General features: G+C 48.6%; 3 pseudogenes; all 3 read left to right on the top strand.

The window, feature by feature from the left end:
• The first annotated feature begins 1,138 nt into the window (after nucleotides 1-1,138).
• Nucleotides 1,139-1,907, top strand: LOC117006566 (annotated as a pseudogene).
• Nucleotides 1,908-4,443: 2,536 nt separating this feature from the next.
• LOC117006313 lies at nucleotides 4,444-14,067 on the top strand (annotated as a pseudogene).
• An 8,761-nt stretch (nucleotides 14,068-22,828) lies between these two features.
• On the top strand, nucleotides 22,829-23,608 carry LOC117006564 (annotated as a pseudogene).
• Nucleotides 23,609-25,793: the final 2,185 nt, after the last annotated feature.

Raw genomic sequence — 25,793 nt, 5'->3', positions numbered from 1 at the left:
GTTTTACTTCTGCTCTTCCTCCTCTCATTTATCTTTTCCATTCCTTTCCTTACTCCACCACTCAATGTCATCCTAGTGGGATCTGTTGGCCCCCATCCATCAGCAGCCAGGACGTCAGACATTCCCCTCTGCATCTTAGTGGCTGCCTTCTCCCGCCCTCTGGGAACCACATCCTTTTCTTCTTTTGACTCAATAAAGTTGCTTTAGCATTCAAACCTCTGCCTTCTTATTTCTCTTTCTTTCTGTGACAGCTCTTCCAATTTGGTCATTGTCAAAGAAGTGGAGGAAGAAGAACATTGCAGTCACTGCCATTCAGTTTTTTTCATTCCTTTCCCTTGGAGCTAACAACTATGTCCCTCTCTCTGAGGGTGATGAGGCATGGTAATAATGATCAAGAAGGGTTTTTGGGTTCCTCAATCCTGAAGTGTGCAAGACCTGGTTGAACAAAGCTTTTACCAAACTGGTTTAGAGGGTGGATTCATTGCCAATTGTGTTTAAAGCAGGAGGAGTGAAATCAAATGACCTTGAAGTGTCTTTCCAGCCAAACCATTTTTATGAAATCCACTTTCACAGAGGCTGTAGCAGTGTGACACATGTTCTCAGTGTTGAGCAGCGCTGAATGCCCTTGGGACACACTTGGACCTGACCCAGTCACACATGGCAGGAGCCTCTGGACTCTTGTCATAGAGCCCATTCCTGTAGCCTTATTTGCAGTGTTTGCTTTTGAGAGCAAGCACAACATATGAGGAAGCCCTGCTACTTGAGGAACTGCCAACCATTACTTCCTGAGAGCAGTGTGGCATATTTTTTTTCCAGTGTACACGTGCATGCTTAGGAAGAAGTGATGGGCAGGTATACAAGAAGAATGAGAGGGATGCCCTGAGAACTTTGCCACAAACAAACCCACAGTAATGGCAAAGGCTTATGCCTGTGCTTGTATGGAATGCCACCAGACCATGATCCAAGCCTTCTGCCGACTCTGACGTGTTTATATCCAGGAAATTATTGGGACTCTCATCCCAGCACTTCTAGAAATCTTCAGATAGGAACACACATAGCAGAAGCCAGGAAATAGAGGTCACAGTGCAGGAAATCAGGACACAGCCCCTACCATTAACTGGGAGGGTGCACATTTGAAATGAGCTGGCTACAAAATTATGACTTCCACTGAGGTGCCCTCTGGGCCTGAGGACAGTGCAGGACTGCTATAAAAGGCAGCCCAAGTCTCTGTGCTCTCATCCACTTCTCTCACCTCCTTCTCCTCAGCAACCAGGTGAGTGGAAAGCCTCTCTCCTGCTGCTGCTGCTTCAAGACCAGCCCTTTCCTGGCTGTAGGTTTTAGCTGACAGGGCCTGTCATAGCCAGGGCTGGTACCTGCTTGTCCTGTGAGAGGGCAGGGGAGAGAAGGTCTTGTGCAGACAGAGAGAGGCTGGGACATGGCTGAGGTGGCTCCTGGGCTTTGAGCTGGGCAGTGCAATGTGTGCCAGCAGGTGCTGACCTGGCTGCAGGTTGTTTGGGTACAGTGCTGCTCCTCATGTGTCCTCACTTTCTGCTTCTCCCTGCCCTCTGTGCCAGGTGCTCCTGTGACCCCGAGCCATGTCCTGCTGCCAGCCCTGCAACCCTTGCTGCCAGCCCTGCGGCCCCTGCCCGCTGGCCAACAGCTGCAATGAGTGCTGTGTCAGGCAGTGCCAGAGCTCCCACGTGGCCATTGAGCCACCTGCTGTGCTGGTGACCCTGCCTGGCCCCATCCTCAGCTCCTTCCCCCAGAACACCGTGGTGGGATCCTCCACCTCTGCTGCTGTTGGCAACATCCTCAGCTGTGGTGGAGTGCCCATCAGCTCTGGGGGCTTTGACCTCTCCTGCATCACCAACTGCTATGGTGGCAGCAGATGTTGTCCCCCCTGCTAAATCTGCTGGCAACTTCCTTGCGCAAGAACCTCTGTGACCTCAGAAGGTGGTACTGCACTGAAGATGGATCTTCGGAAAGCTGGATTTGTGCCTTTGGTCTTCTGCTGTTGTCTTCCACTCCTTTCTGTTTTCTTCCTTTTCCATCAGCACCACCCAATACCAGTCCAGTGGGACCTGTTTGCCTCCCTCCATCCCTCTGCAGGCCACCCAAATGGACACCCCCTCTGCACCCCAGTGGCTGCTCCTGGTGTCCCCTTTCAGCTACCTCCTTTCCTTCCTTACACTCAATAAAGTCGTTTTGCATCCAAACCTGGCCCTCTGCTTTCTCCTTCCTTGTCTGGGAACTCTTCCATTCAGCTGAGGCCAGAAGGAGCAGGGAGCTGATGATGCACACTCCGTGGTGGATTTTGCTTTGTGCCTTTACTATTGGAGCTCACAAATACATCCCTGGCTTCCCCAGAATGGTGACCATGAGGAGAAGATGATGTCAAAAGGTCACACAGGAGGGAATGGGAAACACAATGCGTGGGGATAGCCCACTCCGTCCCCTCTTCAAATCCCTCGCTCACATTAGCCTTCTTCTGCCAAGCTTCTAACCAGACAGGTAGGGCTGAGGGAGTTCACAGGATCAGCTGAGCATGTGGAGCACCCAAACCCTGCTCCCACCGTGTTGGAGGCTACCACTCTGTCCCCTTGTTGCTGTTGGAAAGGAGCAACTCTCCCGTCCTTGAAATGGAGACTAAAACCAGGGGATTCACCTGGTTCCCATCTGTTTGCCCAAGAAGTTCTTTGTAATTTTGGGATTTTTTTCCCCCTGTGACAGCAGTCAGCATCATCTTTCCCCTTACCAATTTCCATCCTGTTGTGAGTTTTTTTTCTTTCCCTGCCATTATGGGTTTTTTGGTGTGGGGTGTGTGCAGGGAGTAATGTCTGACTTTCAATATCTACATTTATTTACCTTTTCCCCTGCTGTGTGGGCACCCTGTCAATATATGGTTGGGGTTTTTTCACTTTCATTCACTGTTTATTCACTTCTTATTGGTAGAAATGGATTTCTGGAACTTTTTTTTAGTGTAAACACTCATTCCAGTGTGTTTTTCTCCCAAACTTGTCTCTAAACTGGGACAGTGTGGTCCTTTCCTGTATGGATCCCCAGTAAACATGTCCTGTGAGAAAAGAGATACCCTGTGTAGTGGACCCTTTTTATTTCTTAGGTGTTAGGAGTTCCAGGGGCTCTGGGATTTTCAGGAGGTCCCAAGCACACAAGGAAATGTTCCTCTTGCTGTGGATCGACCTGTGCTGGAGAAAGGTTCTCAGATAGAAAATGGCTACATAGATAGATAGATAGATAGGTAGATAGATAGGTAGATAGATATACCTTGGCTTGAACCCAGATCCTCTGCTTCACCTTCCCCCCATGTCCAGGAGAAGGGGCATGGAAAGGCAAGGATACCTCGGGCAGTTCCCCTGCTCCTCTGGCACAGCCTTGCAACGCCCTGTGCAACCCCAGCTGTTCACCGCACACATTGCAGGGCTGAGGTGTCCTGCAGACAGAGCATCACCAACTCCTATCAGACAGAGCACCTCTGGGACAAGAGAGCCTGGAGCCCATGGGGGAGCAGCCCTAATGCTTGAACCTCAGCAGTTTGGGGCTACCAGACAGTTAAGACAGTCTGAAAGACCTATCTGGGAAAACATGGCGAGTGGCTGGGCTGGAAAGTACTGGTTATGAGGGGTGAATTGTTCAGGGAAAAAATGTGTGTGGAGGGGTGTTGAGACAATTGAGGAAGCCACTGTCTTTTCTTTGTCATCTGTTCTGATGTTAGATGTTTTCAAACAGAGTCAAAAGCAGCCAAAGGAAGCAGATCCATCAGCACAGCAGCTCCCTTTTACAGCTTTTCCCTGACATTTGCCTTAAAGGTCTACTTGTTCAGCTGTGGCTACTGCAGGAGGTTGGTGCGCTGAGCTCTGCCTGTGCCTGCAAACCTGCCAGTAGCTCCCAGATCACAGCACAAAAGCCAAACGACAGCATTGCCCACTGTCCTCTGAGGGGAACAGTGGGAGAAATAAATTTGCTCCTGGTGGCACACATAGAAATCAGACAAAAACTCATGTAAATGAAATACAAGAAAGACATTTCTAATTACCATAATTGTTACAAAGCAACAGAGACCTTAACTAGCTTCCAGACACCCCAGCTGCTGTCTTACTCTCTATCTTTTATGGGTCACAGGAAAGTAACTTGGAAAAGGATGTGAATTAAGTTCAAGACAGTGGGATTACTCACCATTACCATCAGAGGAAAGGCAGGCTTGACTTGGGGAACATCCATTCTATTGCAAGAAATAGACAAAAAAGACTAAAATGCCTTCACTCCATCCTCACCTGTTTTTCACCCTTTTCCTCTTCTGCATTCCTGATTCTTCTATTTCCTCCACCCTTAACCAGCACTGTCAGATGCACAGTGGGGGATTGCAGTTGGTAGCAACAATTTCATTCTCTGCAATATTGCTGGACCTGCATAAGAAAACGCAGCATGAATTTGTCAGTGTGTCCTAAGACACATTTTTCCTGCTCCAAAGACACACTTGCTAGGCCCTGAGATTCAGGGGTTTTTTTGCAGGATATAGAAAACCTCGGCTAGAAAAGCCAAGGAGTCTGACTCAAAGCTGTTGACTCCTCCAGAGAAACCCTCCTACATCTCACAGCAGAGCAGTACATGAACACAGTGCCTTCAGTTCAATACATACTTGTAAGGAAGGTCTCAACCTTTGCGTCAGCTGAGCTGTAGAAATGCATCTGGCATTGACCCTGACATGAGAGGCTGTGTACCAGCCTGGTGACCAGCAACACCACAACTGAAGGAATTGATTCAGGATGATTCAGCCTTCAGAGGCCAGCAGGATTTATTGGCCTTTCTCCCCGAACATAAAGCAAGAAAGGAAGGGTACAGGAGGCAGTGGCTGTGTTTCAGTTCTCTGGACACTCCTCTGCAAAGATTGAAGGCTGCACCATTTAGCTGTAATTGGTCCCTTCTACAGGTGCAACTGACAACACTTTGGAGCTCAAGGATATACTGGGGAGAATCCTCTGGCCATGACCTGTACTCATGCTCTCAGGATGAGGCTTCCAGGCTCAGACTGACACACATGTGCTCACACACATTTACATGGAGCTAAACAAAAAATCTGTGCACTCGTATAAGGCCAAAAAACATCACCATCTCGGAACTCTGCTGTGGAGATACAGCAATCGCCTCACAGTAGAGTCCTTGGGCCTGTGGAAGTGAAGCACATGAGTGATGCTTAATTCCTGACAACTTGGACAAAAACAAACCCTCAGGAATGAGACAGGTGAACATCATCTGCTCACAGTGGATGCCACTGGCCCTTGAAAAGAGACTACTGCCTGTGCTGACACCTTTATGCCCAGGAAATCATTGAACCTCTCATCCCAAGCACTTACAGAAAGAAATCTTCATACAGGAAAGCACGCGGAATTAGCCAGGAAATGAAAAGGCAGCAACGCAGGAACCCAGAACACAGCCCCTACCATTAGGTGAGATGTGCAAATTTCACGAGCTGGTCACAAAATTATGACTTCCACTAAGGTGCCTCTGGGCTTGAGGCAGTGCAGGACTGCTATAAAAGGCAGCCCAAGACTCTGCTTCCTCATCCACTTCTCTCACCTCCTTCTCCTCAGGAATCAGGTGAGTGGGAAGCCTCTTCTCCTGCTGCTGCTGCAGCTTCAAGACCAGATCTTTCCTGGCTGTAGGTCTCAGCGGGCAGAGGCTGTCATAGCCCCGGGCTGGGAGCTGCTTGTGCTGGGAGAGGGCAGGGGAGAGAAGGTTTTGTGCAGAGAGAGGCTGGGACTTGGCTGAGGTGGCTCCTGGGCTTTGAGCTGGGCAGTGCAAGGTGTGCCAGCAGGTGCCTTGGCTGTAGGATGTTTGGGTACAGTGCTGCTCCCTCATGTGTCCTCACTTTCTGCTTCTCCCTGCCCTCTGTGCCAGGTTGCACCTGTGACATTGAGCCATGTCCTGCAACCCTTGCTGCCAGCCCTGCGGCCCCTGCCCGCTGGCCAACAGCTGCAATGAGTGCTGTGTCAGGCAGTGCCAGAGCTCCCACGTGGTCATTGAGCCGCCCTGCTGTGCTGGTGACCCTGCCTGGCCCCATCCTCAGCTCCTTCCCCCAGAACACCGCTGTGGGATCCTCCACCTCTGCTGCTGTTGGCAACATCCTCAGCTGTGGCGGAGTGCCATCAGCTCTGGGGGCTTGACCTCTCCTGCATCACCAGCTGCTATGGCAGCAGATGTTGTCCCCCCTGCTAAATCTGCTGGCAATGTCCTTGGAACCTCCGTGACCTCAAAACATTGTATTTAGAGCTTTGGACCGTCACTTCCTTTCTACTCTTCTGTCCTTTTCTGTCTCTCCTCCCCAGGCCAGTCTGATGTGGACCTCTCGTCCTTCCTCCCTCTCCAGACCAGTGTAAAGAACACCATATGGGAGCTCTGTCTTAGTGCTGCTCCTGGTTCTCCCTGTAAGCCATCTGCTTTTCATCTTTAGCTTATTAAAATTGCTGCATTCTAGCCTCAGCCTCTGAGTCGTCTGTTGTTCTGCAGCAACTCTTCCAGTCTGCTCACAAAAAAGGTGGAGAAAGCAATATGTGTGGCTGGCTGCAGTGGATTTTACTTTGTGCACTTTTCACTTGGAGCTGATGAAGAACATCCCTGGCTACTCGGCAGCCAAGGCCATCATGGAGACTTTAGCTCCAAAGTGTTTTAAGGAGTGGGGATTGGAAAAACAATGCCTCAGGACAGCCACAATTTCATCTCCTCCTATCCTTCCTTCATTACGTGGCCTAGGGTCTGTGGCCAGCACACCTGGAAAGAAGCAGATGAGGGGAAAGGGTTGGGGGGTGAGGGGGGGAACTGAAGTAGTGTGTTTTCTAGCAATTTGTTAACTGCAGTAGTTCCGTCCTTACTGGGTTGGGAGTATAGATTGTCATGCGGTGCTTCTCACCTTGGAGCTCTCCTATGCCGCTATTGTTTTCAACACTGCCATGCAGCTCTGCCCGTTGCCAGTTTGTGAGCCCATTTGCTCGCAAGAGACAAACACAGAGAGTGACATGGTCCACCTGGATGCCAGGGTGGGAGTCATCCCTTTCCCCCTCCTCCCCTGGGGCCGCCCTGTGAAGGGCTGCCTGGAGCAGTGCAATACCCCTAACAGCCCTTTTCTCTGTAGAGTAGTGCAACATCATGGTAAAGCCCTGCCTCCCTTCCCAGTGTGTACCGGCTGCTCTTAACAGTGCCAAAGACTGATCACTGCTCACGTGGGTGCTGGGGCACTCAGCCCTTTTTTCCCCTCTTCCTCATGTGAGCCACCATCACAACCAGGGAGGTCCTGATCTTGCATCAGAGCACCCCTGAAGCTGGGAGGGAGTCACTGGAGCCTCTCTGCCTCAACAGGAGCCGACAGTGCCCACCAAAGGGGAAAGTGCTTGACGGGTAGGAACAGGCTGTTATTGGGTTTTTCCTTTCTCTTTATATTGCTGCTGTTGCTGTTGTTGCTTGCGTGGGTTTATATATATATGTATTCTAGCAAAGAACTGCTTTCGTTTTCCCATATCTTCACCTGAAGGCCCCATAATTTCAAAGTTATATTAATTTGGAGAGAGGGTGTCATTTTTTCCATTTCAGAAGGTTCAAGACTTCCTTGTTAAACACCTGTCTTTTAAATCAGGACACTTTTCCTCAGCACATGTTCTTCAGCCCTTTGCTCATCTTTGACACACACAGCAGGGTGGGAGCAGCTGCTGGATCAGGATTAGTGGAGGCCACATCAAGGGACTTGGATTAAACAATGCCTTGCTGGTGCAAAAGGGACAGTCGTCAGGAGAACCACGTGGGTGAAAATGACCCCAAAACCAATGTACATATGGCCAGGGCTTGCAGGAAGTAGATTTTCTTTTTCATGACAATGGTGTAACAGAACAATGTGCAGTTAGTGGGATCTCAACCAAAGGACATTACTGAGAGATCATTTCTGACGGCCCAGTCCCCACAGTTGCAGACAACGGGGAGTCTGCTTGTCCCTGGAGCCACCCTCTTCAGCCATGAGAATACAACACTGAGACACTGCTTGATGCAGAGGAGCCCTGGGTGGCCCTGAATCCCTGGGAAGAACCACTAGAGAGCTTTAAGTGTTCTTGTAATTAGTGCTCAGGTATTTGAAACTATCCCTGAGCATGAAGAAATTGTCAAAAGCCCTCGAGGAGAACATTTGGCCATTCATATCACTGCGGTGGTGGTGTTTGGGGCGGACGTGACACATGAAAGGATGTTTTACCTTTCAGAGGGGTACAGTAATTTCACGTATACAAGTCGCACTGAGTATAAACCGCATCTCTGGGTGTTGGCAAATATTTCGGTTTTTTGTCCATAAATAAGCTGCACCCGAGTATAAACCTCCCTGTCGTTCACAAGCGAGGACCCGCGTGCAACAAAGTTGCCAAATAGTAACAGAACCATGGCAGGGCGGGGTTTACTGGCTCGGCTCAGGCTGTGCAGGCTCGGCCCGCTCGGGGCTGCTGACGAGGCCAGGTGGCCCAGCCCGGCGCTGCCGCTCGGCGGGGCCGCTCAGGCCGGCCACCACTGCCACTGGGCTCAGTCACCACGGCCCGATGCTGCCCCCGTGGTGGCAGGCAGGGACGGAACTCCCCCCCACTCCTGCAGCGGCGGGCGGGGACGGAGCACCCCGCCTCCTCCTGAGCAGCGGCAGTGGCGGCCTGGGACCCCCACCACCTCCCCGAGCCGTGGCTGTGGCAAGCACGGGGCCCCCGCCGCCTCCCTGAGCCGCGGCAGTGGCAGTCCGGGACCCCCTGCCACCTCCCCGAGCCACAGCAATGGCGGCGCGGGGCCCTCCCGTCTCTCCCCCGGGCTGCGACAGAACAAGGGAAGGAGAGAGTTCTCCCTCCTCTCTCCCCACCCCCCGTGCTGACTGCAGGGAACCAGGCTCTACCCGTGGCGCAACAGAGTAACAATTTGTAACAATCGCGAAATGCCGGCTTTTACTGGCAGCTTGCTCGACTCGGCACTCTGGTTGGCACTTCTGAGGTTGTAAATGTCAGAAAATTATTCACATATTAGCCGCTCCTGAGTATAAGCCGCAATTTCCGGTTTGGGAGAAAAATCTTAGTCAAAATGGTGCGGCTTGTATTCGTGAAATTACTGTAATATCTGTTTATTGCAACAGTTAGTTGTATTTTATACCCCCTACTTTATCCATTGGTTACAACAAATCAACATAACATTTATTGGTGTAAAACTATCTCCACCTCTCTTTTTCTCAAAACTTTTCTAAAAAATACTTTTCCTAGCTGCAGGTTTCCTCTTGCTTATCTTCTTCTCCTTCTCCTCTCAGTCTCCATATCAATGGTCTTGGTAAAATTCCTTTCAGAAGTAAGCCTTTTCCATTAACTCTCTCTGGTTCACACACAGTTGTAAGCCCCATTCCATATGGCGGTAAACAAGTTTAAGCTACACTTGGTCAAAATTACCTCCCCTTCCTAACAGGAATTCCATGACGCTCACTGCAAAAGAACTTTGGAGAGATGGAAATGGGAGGTTGAGTGCCACCAGAGAGGTCCAGTCCAAGAAACATCAGGAGAAGTCCAACAGGGTGTTCCTGGTCAGTGCCTGAGAAAAAGAAAGCTTTCAGAATAAAAATTATTCAACAAAAAAGGGAAGAACACAACAGTCCCTTCCGCCCCTCCTTCCTCCCCCCATTTTTCCCTACACTAACGTGAGCCGGTCTGTCACAGATGGAGTAGAGCTTCAGACAGAGTTTATATAAAGAAACCTGGGCCATTGAGTCATGAGAAGACCCCCTTGCTCTCTAAACCCCTTCTCAGAGAGAGGAGTCCAGGGTTGGCTGGATCTTATCTTAGCCTCAGACTGTCCTGTTGGAGTTACCTGACCAGTTAACAAACAAGAGATAAACTGTTAGGGCAGATAAGATGTCCTGCTACACCATCTCACAGCCTGAAGTCTTTCCAGATCTGCTCCCATGAGAGTCCTTTTCACAGGCTGCAGTCCTTACGGATAAGGCTGTTCCAGGGGCCACATTCCTCCTGCAGATTTCCATCTGCTCTGGTGTGGGGTTATCCATGAGCTCCAGGGTGGACAATCTGCCCCACCATCTCTCCCACAGGCTGCAGGAAATCGCCTTCCCATCACCAGAGGTGCCTCCTCCACTTCTTCTCTGATCCTTGTGTTTGCAGGATTTTTAATGTACAGTAATTTCACGAATACAAGCCACACCATTTTGACTAAGATTTTCTCCCAAACAGGAAATGCGGCTTATACTCAGGAGCGGTTAATATGTGAATAATTTTCTGACACTTACAACCTCAGAAGTGTCAGCCAGAATGCCGAGCCGAGCAGCTGCAAAGCCGGCATTTCGTGATTGTTACAAATTGTTACTCTGTTGCACCGCGGGTGGAACCTGGCTCCCTGCCAGGCAGCACGGGGGGTAGGGAGAGAGGAGGAAGAACTCTCTCCTTCCCTCGTCTGTCGCAGCCCGGGGGAGAGACAGGGGCGCCCCGAGCTGCCATTACCACGGCCCGGGGAGGCGGTGGGGGCCCCGCGCTGCCATTGCCACGGCTCGGGGAGGAGGTGCGGTGCTCCGTTCCCACCCACCGCCGCCACTGCGGGAGCGAGGGGGGCTCCGTCCCTGCCTGCCACCACGGGGCAGTGCCGGGCCATGGTGACCGAGCCCAGTGGCAGCGCCAGGTTGGGCCACCTGGCCCCGTCAGCAGCGGGCCGAGCCTGCAAAACCTGAGCCGAACCAGTAAACCCCACCCTGCCGCGGTTCTGTTACTATTTGGCAACTTTGCTGCAAGCGGGTCCTCGCTGCGAACAACAGAGCTGTTTATAATCGGGTGCGGCTTATTTATGGACAAAAAACCGAAATATTGCCAACACCCAGAGATGCGGCTTATACTCAGTGCGGCTTGTATTCGTGAATTTACTGTAATCTACTGGTTCTGTTTTTTAAATCCCACACTTCCTGTGCAATGTTTTGCATTTTCTTCAATATGTTTTTATAAGGGCTTGAGCAGTGTCACCAAGAAGCTTAATCTTGGCCAGCACTGAATCGATTCTTTAGCTGTCTGGATCTGGATTTGTAAAACATGGGAACAGTGCTTGGGATCTTCTTGTAACATCCTCACTGTTACAAAATCCTTGTCATGTACTGGGGGGTACAAGGGAGTATAAAGCAAATTTAGGTGAATAAAAAATTCAGAAGGAAAGAACCAGTTCATGCTGGTTTTAGATAGTATAACATTTTTTAATTTAATTAATTTCAAATTCAGCAGGAAAACAACATTTCAGCTTCAATAAAGGGCAGATGGAACTTTGAATAATCTTAAAATAAGATATTATGCTGTATGATTTGGAAAGAAATGCTCAAAAAAATGCCACCATCTAAAGTCCTTGGTAGATCTACTTCATGTCTCTGGCAAGTTGAACAGACAGAGCTAGTTAAGGTGATTCCATAAGGTTATTATCTGGAGATCTGAACTGCAGTATTTCACATTCCCACTGCATCTCTTTGAACCCACAGCACATTTTCCCAAAGGATTCTTCCTGGCAAGCCCTTAAGGCAACAAAAAACTGCATTTATGGAGTTCAAGCGTGCAATTTTGCCCTCTATTCTGCACAACCACTGCACACCACAGACAGGAGAGCTGCCCCAGCTTTCCCCAAAATCCCAGTAAGGTCCCAGGTCTGCAAAACTTAACTATGTCCCTGCTCATGTTCTGCCTCGGGCTTCTGTCTTGCACGTGTCCAGAGTCAAGTTGGAAAAACAAGTCAGTGAGTCAGAGAGTACAAGGTCAGGATGAGACCTCATGACAGAATTCAAGGATCAACAATATCCAGTGATTGCGAGGAGCGTTCACAGAGGTAAGGAAGTGCCAAGTCAAGCTGGGACATCACACATACGTATCTCAGAGTCCAAACTGAGCTTGGTGAGGTCCATGGCCACATGCAGGCACAGATGTGGCACAGCAGGAGCTGGACTCTGCTCATGACCAAGAACTAGAATTTCAGTTTGAGAGCTCCTCCTGTGGAAACAGAATTTGGACCTGGTTGAAGCATCCTGGCAGCACCATCTGCCAAAGTTCCCAGGAAGGCCACTAAAGGGAAGGGAGCAGCACTCAGCTATGCTATGTGGGTGGATCCAACTGTCCTACATCTCACAACAGAGTAACACCTGGATATGGGTTTTTTCTTTCCAAGACCCATTTGCTGGGACGTGACAGCCCTGCTCAGTCAGCACCTGGCTGCTGAGCTGTAGAAGCACATCTGGCATTTACCCCAGACAGCAGGAGCCTGTGTCCCACCCAGTCATCAGCAATGTTCCACCAGAAGGGGATCCACAGAATGATAACAACCTACAGAAGTGGACAGGTTTCCTTGGTCTTTCTCCCTTTCCATAAAACAAGAACTGGAGTGTGTAGGAGGCAGAAAAGGACTTCAGTGCTAGTTCTCTGCAGCTTGAAGCCATGAGCATTCAGCTGTAGATTCCATACCAAGTGCCATTCCTGATGTCAAAGGGAACAAGTTTCTCTCTGAGACCATGAACACTCCAGGGAAGAGTCCTGCTACTCTGACTGCACATGCCCTCAGGAGGATCACCTAAGCACAAAATGATGCACGTGTGCTCAAACATGCCTGGATGGAATAATGCAAAGATCTGTACGCTCACACAGAGTCAGCAAAGAGTCAAGAACAGACTGAAAAGATGTGGCAGTTCTGGGAACTCTACTGAGGAGATACTGGGGACACAGTGAGGCAGAAAATCACTCAGGTATCCTGGAGAAGGATCAGGGCCCCAGACAACACCTGATAGTCCCAGAGGACCCACAGAGATTGCACAGGAAGACAATGAGCCAAATGAGGCAAACACAATTTCTGTCTGAACACTGTTAGAGTAGGAACAGGGTCCAACTCTCCCAGCAGATGCAACAGTGAGAGACTATCATGGACAGATGGGAAAAGGAAGAGAAAAATGATGTGTCATGTCCCCTCACGTGGCAGTCCTTGGGCATGTGGGCAAGAAGTATGAGCTGAGGCCCATTTTCTGACAACTTGGAAGAAAATGAACTGACAGGAATGACACAGATGAACACATTTGTCCATAGACGATGCTGCAGGCCAAAGTTCCAAGCATTCTAAATGCACTCAGCAATGTTTTGCCCGGGAAATTCTTGAATCTCTTATCCCAGCACTTAGAGAAATGACACTTTATGTAGGGAAGCATGCGGAATTAGCCAGGAAATGAAAAAGCAGCAATGCAGGAAACCAGGACACAGCCCCTACCATTAGTTGCGATGGTGCACATTTCACATGAGCTGGTCGCAAAATTATGACTTCCACTAAGGTGCCTCTGGGCCTGAGGCAGCACAGGACTGCTATATAAGGCAACCCAAGTCCTCTGCACTCTCATCCACTTCTCTCAGCTCCTTCTCCTCAGGAATCAGGTGAGTGGGAAACCTCTTCTCCTCCTGCTGCGACTTCAAGACCAGCTCTTTCCTGGCTGTAGGTCTCAACTGACAGGGGCTGTCCATAGCCCAGGGCTGGGAGCTGCTTGTGCTGGGAGAGGGCAGGGGAGAGAAGGTTTTGTGCAGAGAAAGGCTGGGACTTGGCTGAGGAGGCTCCTGGGCTTTGAGCTGGGCAGTGCAATGTGCACCAGCAGGTGCCTTGGCTGTAGGGTGTTTGGGTGCAGTGCTGCTCCTCATGTGTCCTCACTTTCTGCTTCTCCCTGCCCTCTGTGCCAGGTGCACCTGTGACCCCGAGCCATGTCCTGCAACCCTTGCTGCCAGCCCTGCGGCCCCTGCCCGCTGGCCAAACAGCTGCAATGAGTGCTGTGTCAGGCAGTGCCAGAGCTCCCACGTGGTCATTGAGCCGCCTGCTGTGCTGGTGACCCTGCCTGGCCCCATCCTCAGCTCCTTCCCCCAGAACACCGCTGTGGGATCATCCACCTCTGCTGCTGTTGGCAACATCCTCAGCTGTGGCGGAGTGCCCATCAGCTCTGGGGGCTTTGACCTCTCCTGTATCACCAACTGCTATGGTGGCAGCAGATGCCGCCCCTGCTAATATGCTGCTGGCAACCTCCTTGGGCAAGAACCTCAACAACCTCAGAACATAATTCTGGGAAGAAGATAAAGCTTTGGGACATTGTCTTTACAATGTCAAACCATTGTTCCCTTCTTCCAATATTTTTGTCTTTCCTTTGCTGTCCATTTCTTCCCTGGCCAGCCTAGGGGAATGTACTGGCCTCCCTCCCTCTTTGCAGATGGACACTCTGCAGAAGTTGCACTGTATCTTTTTTGGCTGCTCCTTGTATTCTCTGTAAGCCACCTCCTTTTCTTCTTTCAACTCATTAAATTTATTGCGCAACCAAGCCTTGGCCTCTAAATTGTCTTTCTTTCCACGGCAACTCTTCCCGTCTGCTCAGGATAAAAGGTGGAGAAACAGAGGGTGAGATTCCCTGCAGTGAATATTTCTTTGTGCCCTTTTGTGACGGCGGTGTAAATGTCATGATTTTTATTTCTCCAGTATAGTTAGAGTCTATTACTTCAGGGAGAACAAAAGATCTTGCGGGGTTACTGGAAGCTTTCCTTATCAGCCAAACGCCTTTTCGCCGTCCAGGTGATACGAAGATTCCTGTAGGGAGGAAATTAATAGAAGAATCAAGTAACGTTACTGTGACTGATATGGCCAAGTCCATTCTGGCACTACTTGTGGCTGCTGATTGAAGACTTGAGGAGACGCTACGTGGGACACCTGCGGTGGTGGCACTTGCGATGGCAATCTGCTGTGGTGGCACTTGCGATGGTATCTGTGGAGGCGGTCGGAGCATTTGTGTCAGAGCGCAGCAGCGCCGTCCTGCGCTGTGGGACCAGTTTCCCTGGATCAGGCGACCTTCAGAATCATCCTTAGAGCAACATTTGTTAGCAAAGTGCCATCCCTTTCGACATTGTGGACACAAAGCTGGTGCTTTCTCTGAGCAAACAGTCTTTCTTAAAGTGACCAGGCTTGCCACACCCATAGCAGACTTCTGCAGACTCAGAGGACCTCTTATGGCAGCAAGAGCTTTGGCCATAGTTTCATATTGATGTTCTAAGTCCCAATACGATTACATGCCTCAATAATTTCTGTTAACGTTGGGTTTTGATTTGGCAAAGACTTGAGTTTTTGCAGCCTGTGTTAGCATTTTCAACAGCAAGTTTCAAAGTAAGATTTCACGAGCTTCTGCATTTTTCAATTTGACGTTCGGGTGCTTGCTTAAGGCGGTCCACAAAATGCATGTATGGTTCTTGTGCCTCCTGAGTGATGGAGGTAAAAACTTTCTGGGGTCTTTTAGTATCAGGGACCTTAAAGAACGCCTGCCGAGCTGCTTCCCGGGTTCCATCTAAGGCTTCCCTCGGGCAGTCTTGAGCTTGGGCAGCAGGATCAGTATGTGGTCCCGTCCCCATGAGCTGTCTGATTGTAAGGTTTGCCAGAGCCATATTAGCATGACCCACATAAGTAACAAGCAAATTCTGCACACCTCTCTCCCACTCTTTCTCCCATAAAGTAAATTGGGCAGGTGTTTAGCAGCAACCGAACAAGTATCCTTAAATCATGTGGGGTCATTGTGTGGGCAGAGCACAGATTCCGGAACGCTCGTAAAAAATGGAGACCCAATGCCATGATCAGTAATTGCCCGTCGGAGCTCCTTAATTTCTTGGAAAGAAAGTGGTTCCTATTGGGCTGTCCGTTTTCGCGTTCCTGAATAAACAACCGGAGTGACAATATTTTCCAGCAATGTCCAGATCCCCCTGTATTAATGCTTGTTGTTTCAAATGAACACAGTTTTCGTGAGGGTCAGGGGGAAATAAATTTGGCACATCATCAGGATCAAGAGTCCCAGGATCAAAGGGATCCTCCTCTCCTTCTACTTCGCTGTCCTCTGGGCCGTAGCCAGTAGCGAAAGCCCAATGGCTTGTGAAAAGCCTTTCACCCTTACAGCTGGTCAAGGGGGGGCTGCGAGAGGGGGTGCCGTGGGTTGTGCAGAGAGAGATGGAACAGTCTCTCCTGTCTCTTTGGATTGCGAAGAGCTCTGAGTATCTGCCACAGAGGGGTGGGAGCATCCCCCTTATTTTGAGCCTGTGATTTTTCTTTGGCTTTTAAAGTTTCAAAGACGACCCTTCAAGAGGGAATCATATTTGCAGCCACTTTGTCTCCCTTAGTTACAGCATTCCAAAGTTTCACTCCCACTTCATCCCACAGATCTGTTGTAAAGATTGTGGTTTGGGAAACTCCCGGCAGCTTTAATGATGTCCATTTTAATAAAGTTTTTTACTGATTTGAAGGTAGATATCTGCCATGCTGCTGTAACAGTTTTAGCATAAGTTCAAAAACGTCCCTTTCATCTCTGGACATTGCCTGTCCCATGTTTCCCCGTAGCAAATTAGAATTCAGGGGAACCAGACCCTGTGGCTCATCTCTTCTCCAGAGGGGTTGAAGACTTGTTGCTGGCCAGCGTCTCCTGCTTCTCTGAGTGTCTCCCGCTTCTCCGAGCGTATCCTCCCTCCTGCTCTTCCGAGCAGAGTCTCGTCCTACTGGGGACGTCCAGTAGTTGCAGTCCTCACACAGGGCACGGCGGTGTAAAAGAAGGGAAGCGGTCTTCATGATTTGCAAGGTGCCATGAAGCCGTTTATTGATTCACAAAGCAAAGTTTATATACTTTTTCTATTGTTACTAAAAAATAGCCCACCAATAATATTTGTGTAACTAAGGTATATTGCTTACATGTAACTAGATAACATTGCTCAATCTAGGCCTCATCTAAGCTAGCCAGGTAGATAAAATATTTCTTGTAAATCCTCTAGAAATTGCAGGCAAAGCACTCTGTACCAAGCACCTTCTTATCTCTTTGCATTCCATCTCCAAAATCCCGCTTTCTTCTGCCAAGGCTTGGGCCTACTCACTCCTGCCAAGGTTTGCGGTCTACTATGACTAACAGATCCACATCGGTAGTAACAAGCTGAGCAGTACTAGCAGTTCTGCTTTCTAACTGTATTCCTACACTTTTGCCTGAGGAAAACATACCTGGATACTGCTCTGTCAATGCCCATCAGGAACACCAAGGATCCAAAGGGTAGCAGGTGGGTTGGTGTGTGAATGGATACATCCAAATCACCGAATCACAGCTGAAATGCAAAGAGTAGATTTATTTCATTACCTCATTAACTCAACGGTCCCCAAGGCACTGCCAGGCTGCAGTGACACATAAAATGGCAACAGTGGCACCATTAGGGTCAGTCCAATCCTGGCATGTCTCTGACTGTCCTAGTATCTCAAGGGGTCTCTGCATGTGCAGTTTATCACCCTGCTGTGCTCTTATGACCTTTGAATTTTTTGATCTCTCGCTCTTCCAGCAGGAGGCTCAAGACTGTCTGTGAGAAATGCCTCTATTAATGTTCTGATAGCTTTTATATCATCTCTCAAAAGAGAGACAGGATAATCAGCAGTAAATATGAGGTGTTTTCCCACATGGATCTTCTTAGTCTCCTTACCTACAAGGTCTCTTTGTGCAAATCTATCATCCTGCTCTCCAAATCTTTTGATTTTAACCTTTTCCTTCCAACTACTGGGAAACAGCAATGCACAGAAACAGCCCACAGCCTCATCTCTACCTTCTCCTCCCCTCCATTACTCAGTCTAGGGTCCATGACCTGCACCCAAAAGCACAGGCAGATGAGGTACACGTCTCAGAGGAGCCCTCAGCTCATGCAGTGGCTATCTCTGTCCTGAGATGCAGTGCTGAGATGTTTCAAAGGTTGGGATTAATATCAGCCATACTCAGGATATGTAGTGGTAAATGACTTTAGGTTGAGTTTGTGCAGAAGACATATGGTTTAACTATTAATTCACATTTCTCCCATGTATGGATAGATGTAATTTGTCCACAACACCTTCTCAACTGAAACCTTTGACCAAATCTGTACCAAGGGAGACTGCAAGACAGACAAAGGAAGATGGACCCTGGTGAAGACAGGGTCTGCCACAGACAGCCATAGATCATAGAGTCATTCCACAGTTTGTTTGACAATCTTGTCCCACCCCGCCATGGGCAGGGACACCTTCCACCAGACCAGGCTGCTCAAAGCCCCACTGTCACCAAAAAAGGGAAATAAACTCTCTGACCAATTTCCTGCTTCAGAAAGCTGACCTTACTTTATTAGCAGAGGGGATGCATGGGGATGTCTCCTCTAAACATGCCCAGTAACCTAACAGACCAGGTTGTATTCTAAAACTAATACATATTCATCACTTTTTTGGATACATGCACATAGGTTAAATATTTCCATCAGCTTGTCTGGATATGGTTCCAGATCTTCTGATGAATCTTTTCCCTGTGAAAGTGTCCCAAATATGTGGCCAGGTCATAAAGTACTACTCCATCATTCTTCACTCTGACACACAAACCTTGTACTCAAAACTAAGATACCGACTAAAACATATTAATCTTTGATATAAGTAAATGAGGAAACATTCGGCCACATTAACCTCTGGTATTTGTACTAAGCAATGTCTGTTACAAAACTGAGGATTGACCATGAATATAGAAATCATACACTGTGTGCTAAAATCAGAAGAATTTTCCAACATTTCCCCCACTGCTGCAAAGACTTCCTGAAGAAATGGAGCTTGTACGTAGCAAATCCCCCCATTGAGACTTTAATACCATTTCTTTAAAGTGTCATATTCAGTTATTATATTGACCTAGTCTGCAAAGCAGGAAGCACTGAATTGAACAACAAATGATAAAGCTCATGACTACCACATCACATCACATCACATCACATCACATCACATCACATCACATCACATCACAGTAAGTACAACAGATTGTTTTAACCATCCTAACCATCCGAACTGAGGAATGTCATCCCGCCCACAAAACTAGCCAAGAGAAAGCTAGTCCTTTTGTCTCTGTAGCACTTGCGGCTAGTTTCTTTAGTTGTTTCTTTCTTTTCTATTAGTCGGGTATTATTGGAAAGATTGAATCAACTAATCCCTTTTAATTCTTTACATTTCTGATTACATCTCAACACCAAGATGAGATTTCAAGGGCAGCTTCTCTGACTTCTGACATTTCTGTACTAAGGGCTGTTAATACTTGTGAAGTGTAATTTATATCTTTAACTAAAGCAGACATGCATCTCTTTATGGTGTGATAGTTCACAGCTACGTCCACTCCAAGTGTTCAAAAGGCAGCAGCACCAGTTCATTTTCACTGTATAGGGTAATTTGAGGATCACTGTCCTCTGCCAACTGATAAGCTGAACACCTCTCATGTTTCAAACCTTCTTGGTCAAGTAATAGAGGACTTGATCTACCAATGGCATTGGGCCCTCTAGAAGTTTTGGCCAGAACATATGAATAGGCCAGTCAGCCACACAGCAAAACCCATCCTATAGGTAACTTTGTGTGCTCCCAGGTGTAAGAAATTTACTCTTTGCTATTGCATTTTAAAGGAGGTTGTAGCTGTGTGTCCTGGTTTCAGTTCGAAACTGGGCAGAAACACCAATTTAGTGTAGTGGTTTTGGTTTGCCAATTTGAAATTTTCCTGCTGTGAGATAGGATTAGGAGGAAGGCAAAACAGGCTCAACTTTAAATCATACAAAGAGAAACTTTATTACTAGAAACGATAAGAGAAAAAAACCCAAAACAACCCAAAATCAAACTTTTGACCACTTTTCCTCACCCCTGTAAGGGTCGGTGTGAAGATTGCCTGATCTGCCTCACAATCATCATCAGAGACCCTGAGACCCTGAGACCCCGAGACCCCGAGACCCTGAGACCCCTACCACTCGCTTTGGACAGGAGTTGCCAGGCCTGGCCAAGGTGGGTGCTTGCCAAGGGACTGTGTATAGGTGCACTTGGTGTTTTGCCATGGTACACTGCTCTCAAGCAGAATACTGGTTATAGCATCCTGTTCCTGCACCTGATTTTTGAAGCCACCTGCCTCTGAACACAATAGTCCATAAATCTGCCCACCTTTTGGCCAGAGGCCACTCGCCTTGGAAACGGACTATAAAATGATTACTTTCTGAAGATACTCTTTGAGATCTCTTTCTCCCCACAGATGGAAGACATCAACGGATGACCTGAGGACGACGCCCCATCTGTTGGTAGTTTTTCCCCCCATCCTCTCTCCCTCTCTCTCTCCCTCTCTCTCTCTCTCTCCCCTGCCTCCTTTTACTTACTTTCCCTTTTCTCTCTCTCTCCTCTATCATAAACTAAGTTGCTGGCACTCAATAAAGTGCATGGTTGTTTGCTACAGAAGAAAACTTGAGTGCCTTGTTTGTCTTTTACACCTTGGGGTCGAACGAACCATCATGACTCCTGCTCAGGTTGTGACGGATTGTGACAACCCTCTCCCTTCTTTTCTTTCACACTGAAAATGTATGGAAAACAACTCAGCCAGTTTACAGTCTCCAAAATAGTCTTTCACCAATTCACTTGGGAGAGGAGATTTCTCCACAAGAAACAATTTTCTTCTGGCCTTGATGTCACAGTGATTAGCCGCCTGGGAGAATGGAGATCTGATCACTATGTAAAAATCCCTTCCTCGACTAACTGTTTTCCCACAACCATTATTAAGGACCATAACAACTTATGAGGCACACTTCAAGGATTATAACAGTTCAAACAAAAGCTCACTTGATCTTTGAAAACAGAGGTTTTTCTTCTTCTTGCTTGGGAAGCAGCAGGAGTCTTCTCACTATTCAAACTTACGGGATCACAGCAATTTCAGCATCTGTTTACTTAAACACCAACATCTCTGCTCATATCTACAGTTAGAAGATTCAATCCACCCCATAAATTCTTTATATGCTATAGGGAAACAAGAGTCTCTTCTTCATAGCATAAAAAAAGAGAAATTTCAGTCCATGACTCTCCTCCTTCCCTCAACCTGGACCTGACTCCTCCCTTTGTCTGACCTCAGAGTTTTCATGCTGTTTCTGTGCATATCATCATCTTGGTTCTCTTCTTTCACTCAGGAGAGAGAACAAAGTGTCTGCAAGTGTCATTCTGGGCAGTGAAAGAGTTAATACATTGCTCGGGCAGTGGAAGGTTCTATGACCTCTTCCAGGTCGAGGCCAGGAGTTGTTTTAGGATACAGAGTTTTTCAAGGCCACACTGGGACTGGCTAGGATTGTAGGCCCAGGCAGAAAATGGATTTCTGGTTCCATGGCTGTTTCCCGGCATTTGCTGCATTCCATTCCAGCCGGGGCTGGGGCTCTTCCCTCCCTGCCCAGCAGTCCAGGCTGGGGGCCCTGACCAGAACCGGCCCAGCTGTCTCTGCCCCAGGCCGCGGGGGTGGCGGGGAGGGCCCGGCTGCCCGGAGCCACTCTGGGCCAGCGGCAGGGCAGGATTCTGCAGAGCTGTGGCTCTCTGGCCGTGTCCAGGGGCTGGGATCTGAGCAACAGGCCTGTCCTCCTCCTGGCTATCAGGCCCTGGGTGAAAACGGGGCCCGGCAGCTCCCTGAGCCTGTGTCAGAGCCCACCTGGCCCTGCCCGGCCTGGGCCGTGTGGAGGGGGCACAGACCGGTGTTACCTTGTGAGAGGCCGGAAGGGAAAGAGAGTTTTCCTGGCGTATTTTGCCTTTACATGTGTTTTTCACAAACATAAACTTTCTCCTTGGTGTAACAATGCATCAGTCTTAAAAATCCGACACTGATTGGTCCTTGTCAGGTACAAGGGAGACTGCCATGGTCTCTGCAGGTAAAAATTTCAGGAAACTTTTACAAACCACCACACTGTGTTAGATATTAACACTTAGAGAAACAACTGACAAATGTTACACGTTACTTTTCTCTGCACAACCTGACTATAGCAGACACTATCCCAATTTGTGAATCACCTCAGCCCTGCATATCTGGACAGCAGCTGGGCCCTGCCAGGTACTGAAGGATTGTAGGAGGTACAGATGTTGTAAGGGTGTTGTGCCTTTGACCATGCTCATGGACCAGGAAATGGAGAGGAGAAGGAAGGGATGAGGTGTTAGGCTGTTCCTCTGACAATGAAGACTGCTTTTCATATTCACTGCTGCCACTCTGCATCCAGGATCTCCCCAATGGCCATTGGCTGCAGAATAGCCAGGGATGTCTTTGTCTGCTTCAAGGGAAAGGTCACAAAGTAAAATCTACTCAGGGACTCCCACCCACAGCTTCTCTACCTTTTTCACTATACAGACTGGAAGTGTGGCCACATAACAAAAGTTGACTCAGACTCCCAGGTTTGGATGCACAAAGAATTTGATGAGTCTACCTAAGAAAAGAAAGTAACCAGGGTAACAGAGGAACCAGGGCCAGCCACTAAGATGCAGTGGAGCTCCTGCAGGGTGTCCATCTGCCTCTCAGGCTGAGGGAGAGACAGGAACACATCCCACTAGTCCGGCCTGGGGAAACATAGAGAACAGGGGGTAAGAAGGAAAAGAGTGGAAGATGGAAAGAACATCATAATCTCTGTCATGTCCACTCACATTGCAGTTTTTAGGCATGTGAACAAGAAGCAGAAGTGTGGTGCCCATTTCCTGACAACTTTGCCACAAACAACCCAAATAGACATGACCCAAGTGAACATCACCTGCCCACAAGAGATGCCACCAGGCCTTGATCAGAGCATTCTGCCTGTACTGACGTCTTCTGCCTCAGAAATCAATGACCTGCTCATCACAGCAATTACAGAATTAGCCTTTCATATAGGAAAACATACAGTAGAAACCAGGAAATGAAGAGGCAGCAATACAGGAAACCAGGACACAGCCCCACTATTAGCTTGGATGGTTTACATAGGCCATGAGCTGGTCACAAAATAATCACTTCCACAAAGGTTCTGCTAGGCCTGAGGCAGTGCGGGACTGCTATAAAAGGCAGCCAAAGTCTCTGTGTTCTCATCCACTTCCCAAATCTCCTCCTCCTCAGGAATCAGGTAAATGGGATCCTCTTCTTCTTCTCCTCCTTCCTCCTCCTGCTGCTGTTTCAAGACCAGCTCTTTCCTGGCTGTAGGTCTCAGCTGACAGGGGCTGTCATAGCCCAGGGCTGGGAGCTGCTTGTGCTGGGGGTTGCAGGGGAGAAAAGGTCTTGTGCAGACCAAGAGAGGCTGGCATTTGGCTGAGGTGGGTCCTGGGCTTTGAGCTGGGCAGTGCAATGTGTGCCAGCAGGTGTTGACCTGGCTGCAGGCTGTCTGGGTGCAGTGTTGCTCCTCATGTGTCTTCACTTTCTGCTTCTCCCTGCCCTCTGTGCCAGGTGCTCCTGTGACACTGAGCCATGTCCTGCTGCCAGCCCTGCAACCCTTGTTGCCAGCCCTGCGGCCCCTGCCCGCTGGCCAACAGCTGCAATGAGTGCTGTGTCAGGCAGTGCCAGAGTTCCCACGTGGTCATTGAGCCGCCTGCTGTGCTGGTGACACTGCCTGGCCCCATCCTCAGCTCCTTCCCCCAGAACACCGCTGTGGGATCATCCACCTCTGCTGCTGTTGGCAACATCCTCAGCTGTGGTGGAGTGCCCATCAGCTCTGGGGGCTTTGACATCTCCTGCATCACCAACTGCTATGGCAGTAGATGTTGTCCCCCCTGCTAAATCTGCTGGCAACATCCTCGTGCAAGAGCCTCCATGACCTCCAAGCATGGTCTTGGGCAGGAGACAGAGCTTTGCGACACTGTAACTAGAGTTTCCATCCACTGTCAACTTCTCCTCTCTCCTCTTTACCTTACTCTTTTGCTATCTATGTCTCCCTAGACCAACATGGGAGTACCTTTTGCCCTTCCTCTTTCTCCCTCTTTAGGATGGGCAGATAGACACCCTGCAGGAGCTGCACTGTATTGTAGTGGGTCTTCCCACTATGGTCTGTGTGAGGCATCTCCTTTACTTCTTTAGACTTAATAAAGTTATTTTGCAACCAAGCCATGGTCTCCAAATCTTCCTTCTTTCCATGAAAGCTCTACGAGTCAACTTAAGGAAAAAGTTGGAGAAAGCAAGTGTTGGGACTCCCTGCAGTGAATTTTACTTCACACCTTTTCTTTTGGAGCTGCCCAAATCTTCCCTGGCAAGCCTACAGAGAATGGTCTTCAGAGAGACCCTGGCTTTGAAGTGTCATAGCAATAGAGATGGGAAACAAAGTCCAACCTCACCTCTGCCCTCTTCTCCCCTTCATCGCCTGATCTACAGTCCATGGTCAGCACACAAAGTTAGACAGATGAGACATGCACCCCATACACTCTTTCATTACCTGGCAAGACCCAGCTGCCTTCCGCACACGTGAGACGGAAATGAATCACAAGGTGGTATCAGTATCTGCCATATTCAGGCTTTGCAGTTGCAGTCCCCATTCCTGTGAACCGAAAACCCCTATGGGCTATTGCCTGGCTGGGCTTTTGCTCTTGCTTGGGAAGAGGCTTCTTCGTTTTTGGGTTCTCAATTTGGTTTTGTTCCTTTGTCTCAGAGAGACTACAGGTAGCAGTTTTGAGCTGCCTGGAGGTGAATCCCAGAGGTACTGCCTGTCACTGCAGGCAGCTATGCTCCAGGCAAGCTGGTCAAAATGGATTAGCCCCCACTATGGGAAAGAAGAATGCAGAAACAGAGACTCTTTCTATTTCATGGCAGTTTTCGGTGAAGGCGAGATTTTGGCTTTGAAGGTAGTTGCTTTGGATTTCCAACTGTAACCACATGTAAAGATTGCATTTCACAATTCGAAACTGTTTTGAAATGAGTTTCAAAAACTTTGCCAGCAGTGAGAAAGGCAGCAAGTTCCTGGGGTTGGACCACCTGTGCTGGTGTGGACAGACCTGTCCTTTCCCCTCCACCACAGCCACACAGCAGAGCACAGCAGCAGCACCAGGGCAGCCCCATGAATGTCAGGAGGAAGCAACCTCAGTGCAAACCCCACGTGAACCGGCAAGTCTTCATGGGTCACTAGAATTGCTCTACAGGCTCTTGCCTTTCCCGGTAGGATTTACCATTGTCTTGCCCCTTTTTTCCTGGGCCCACACGGTCCCCTGCCATCTTGGAAGGAAAGGGCGTGATGTCATCTTCCCCTTGTTCCTCAAGCCATGCAGTCACCTTGGGAAGGATGTTTCAGGAATTTCATGTCTCTCTTTGTTCCCATGCATTTTGTGAGTTCCAGCAATTTTGTGTCTAGCTGTAATTTACTGTTATTTTTTGCTGTTCTGTTTGTTAGTAGACTGTTTTTTTCACTTATATCTATTCATGTTTTGTTCTTTATTGGTGGAAAGGGATTGGTTAGAATTAAAGGAAGATTACTCATTTTAGCGTGCCCAGCTCTTTAAATTATCTTAATACAAGACAACCCCAAGTGAAATTTTCAAAACTTTCTCTGTTCCATTTTCTTTAGGACAATTGCAAATTTTCCATTGTAACTTAACCAATTCTGTTGCAGAGTGAGACAATATTACTGTGTACTCTGCCTCCTGATAAATGAATTTCATCTTTACAAATGGGCAGAGCTTGGGGCAAAGGTAAGGGAAGAAGGGTTGGCTTTGCGACTCAAACCCCTTGTCTGGGGAGTGAAATGATGTCAGGCTCAGGGAGTCCTGCCTCCCTCTCTGCCTCCTCAGATTTTACAGGAGATAAGGGTGTGGGGTTTTTTGCTACATTAAACTCAAAAGGGCTGAGGATTGTGACGTTGTGTTCAAGGAGGTCCACCTTTTCCTCAGGGCTAAAAAACTCATTCTCCACACCTCCCTCCCAAATTAACACTGCAGTGTTAATTTCAACTCCAAAGCTCTTTGGCTTTGGACAAGTTTGT

The sequence above is a fragment of the Catharus ustulatus genome, chromosome 23 (assembly GCF_009819885.2).
Source record: "Catharus ustulatus isolate bCatUst1 chromosome 23, bCatUst1.pri.v2, whole genome shotgun sequence".
In the NCBI taxonomy this organism is placed as follows: domain Eukaryota; kingdom Metazoa; phylum Chordata; class Aves; order Passeriformes; family Turdidae; genus Catharus; species Catharus ustulatus.
The sequence above is the reverse complement of the archived record's forward strand: the minus strand, read 5'-3'. Positions and strand labels throughout refer to the sequence as shown.